The 2500-nt window shown below is 37.6% G+C and overlaps 1 protein-coding gene across 2 annotated transcripts in view; it reads right to left on the reverse strand.

The window, feature by feature from the left end:
• Positions 1 to 2500, reverse strand: part of LOC124429372 (protein bric-a-brac 1-like) — a 360935-nt gene that overhangs the window by 358057 nt on the left and 378 nt on the right. The window contains exons 1-2 of one of the 2 annotated variants that reach the window (XM_046974563.1): positions 1019 to 1037; positions 657 to 764 (exon numbers count right to left, since the gene is read on the reverse strand). The gene's annotated coding sequence lies outside the window, so the exon portion shown is untranslated. Of the gene's footprint in view, positions 1 to 656; positions 765 to 1018; positions 1038 to 2500 lie in introns of those variants that run through there. The other variant, XM_046974562.1, reaches the window with a different exon arrangement.

Genomic DNA, 2500 nt, shown 5'->3' on the forward strand with positions numbered 1-2500 from the left:
TCTCTCTCTCTCTCTCTCTCTCTCTCTCTCTCTCTCTCTCTCTCTCTCTCTCTCCCTCTCTCTAACTATATATATATATATATATATATATATATATATATATATATATATTTCTCTCTCTCTAATCATTATCGTATAAAATCATTAATTTTCTCTTTCTTTTCTCTACTTTCGATCGAGATTAAACCCTAAAATGATTAGCGTTTCTATAATGATGAAAATTGGTAGTTTGAATATACGAAGATCTTTTATCGTCTTTTTAACGTGAAAAGAAATAGAAACGTTTAAATCGTTGGTTTAGTTCGTTCGACGATGGACAAGTAGCGCCATCTTTCAGATATTAAGGGAACATAATGCGCTCGATCGACGGTAACAAGTTATCGTATTTCGGAGTTTTGAATTTTTCTCCTCGATTTATCTCCTCGTCGTCGTATTTAAGTTAATAACAAACTACTAATAGATAATTGAGGAAAACATAAAAATGATAGAAAAAAAAAATATATATATATATATAAAAAATAAAAGAACGCCAAAGAAAAAAAAGAAAAAAAAAATAAAACGACGGACCAAAATGACGAAATAAAAATATAAGAATAGAGAAAGAATAAATATAAATAAAAAAGGGGGGACGGGGAAAAAGAAAAAAAGGCACTTACCAAAAACTTCGAAGAAAAAATTGAACGAAAAGTTGTGGGTGACGACAAACAAAAGCTCAGTTGAAAAGGTAGTAAACAAGTGCGCATATAAAAAGTAGACACAAAATTCTGTAACAAAAAGAAAACGAGAAACAAGGTTGACGCGAGTTGAAAAAGAAAAGAAATGGAAATGAAAAGAAAACGAAAAGAAATGAGAAGAAAAGAAAAAGAAAAAGAAAAAGAAAAAAAAAAGAAATGGAAAGAGAAAGAGAAGAAAAGAAAAAAGAAAAGGAAAGAAAGATAATGAGAAAAAGGATGAAAAGATCAATCGAGAAGGATAAAATTATCGAATGGACTATCAAATATTACACATGAGTTCTAACCTCAAACAAATGATCGGTCGGTATAAAAGGGTTTATTATCACGGGCGAAGAAGAAAAATTGCAAGGAATAAGAAAGCAGAAAAGGGGGATAAAAAAAGAAAAGAGAAGAAAAAATAAAAGATCGAAATCGAACGTGATGGGGCGCGGGGAGGGGGGAGGGGGTTAAGACAGAGGAAGAAGGATCGATCGAGAGGGGATAAATCGATTTCGAAAAACTCGATTTTGAAAGAATCGACACGTGGTGATTAAACCACGTTGGAACACGGAAGGATGTCGACGTACCGACCGATTCAAATCGAAACGTTCGAATTACGTACGATGGTAAAATGGCGCGAATGATTTCACTCGAAAAACGTGAGGCATCTTTTTCTTGAGAAGTTTCGACGATATGTTCAAGAGTTTTTCTTCGTCGCGTACGATATGGCGATGGGGGGGGGGCCGAAGGGGGCGGGGCACAAAAAAAGATTGACGAGGACGAAGAATAGATACGCGAAAAGAAATAAAAATGAAAAAAAAAAGGAAAGAAGAAAGAAAAAAGAAAGAAAGAAAGAAAAAGTAAACAAAAAAGGAAAGAAAGGAAAGAAATGAGAAGAAAAGAAAAGAAAAGAGAAGAAAAAAAAGATTGAACATCGATGTCGTAAAAGAAGATATTCGAAAACAGGAATGAGAGAGAGAAAGATAGATAGAGAGAGAGAGAGAGGGAGAGAGAGAGAGAGAAATAAGAGAAAAAAGAGGGGGAAAGTAGTTTTGACATCTCGTAGGCGCGACGCGCACAAGAGACGCCACACGACGCAGGCGTCATCGTTATAGCGCACACAACCACTTGTGGATCGGAGGCATGGACCAAAGTGTAAGAGAGACACACGACGTCGTGGATGAGACACTTGCTGCTGCTACTGCTGCTATCGCTGCTGTTGTTGTTGTTGTTGTTGTTGTTGTTGTTGTTGTTATTATTGCTGTTATTGATACTACTATTACAACTACTAATAGAACTGATGGTTCTTCCGAATGAGTAAAAGAAATGGCGACGACGACGACGACAATAACGACGATAATGAAAACGACGACGACGACGACGACGACGACGACGACGACGACGACGACGACGACGATGACGACGATGACGATACGAAGACGACGACGAAGGACGACGACACAATCACAACACGAAAGAAAACGACGAATACGAAAACGATAAACGAAAGCGATTCGTGAGAGAGAAAGAAAGAAAGAGAGAGAGAGAGAGAAAGAGAGAGAAGAAAAAAGAAAAAGAAAAGAAAAGAAAAGAAATAAAAATAATAGAATAGAAAAGAAAACGAGACAGTCGTTTTACGTCGAAATTTACGTCGTATCACGTCAAGGAGAGGTAAGGGAGGGGTAATGGGGGTGCCGGGGAAGGTGTAGTAGAAGGAGAGTAGAGTTGGGACGAGGAGTGAAGGGGCTTCTCGCGGTGTTCCCGTGTGCGTGAGTCCGCGCTGCTCC

The sequence above is a fragment of the Vespa crabro genome, chromosome 15, assembly GCF_910589235.1.
Source record: "Vespa crabro chromosome 15, iyVesCrab1.2, whole genome shotgun sequence".
Lineage (NCBI taxonomy): Eukaryota > Metazoa > Arthropoda > Insecta > Hymenoptera > Vespidae > Vespa > Vespa crabro.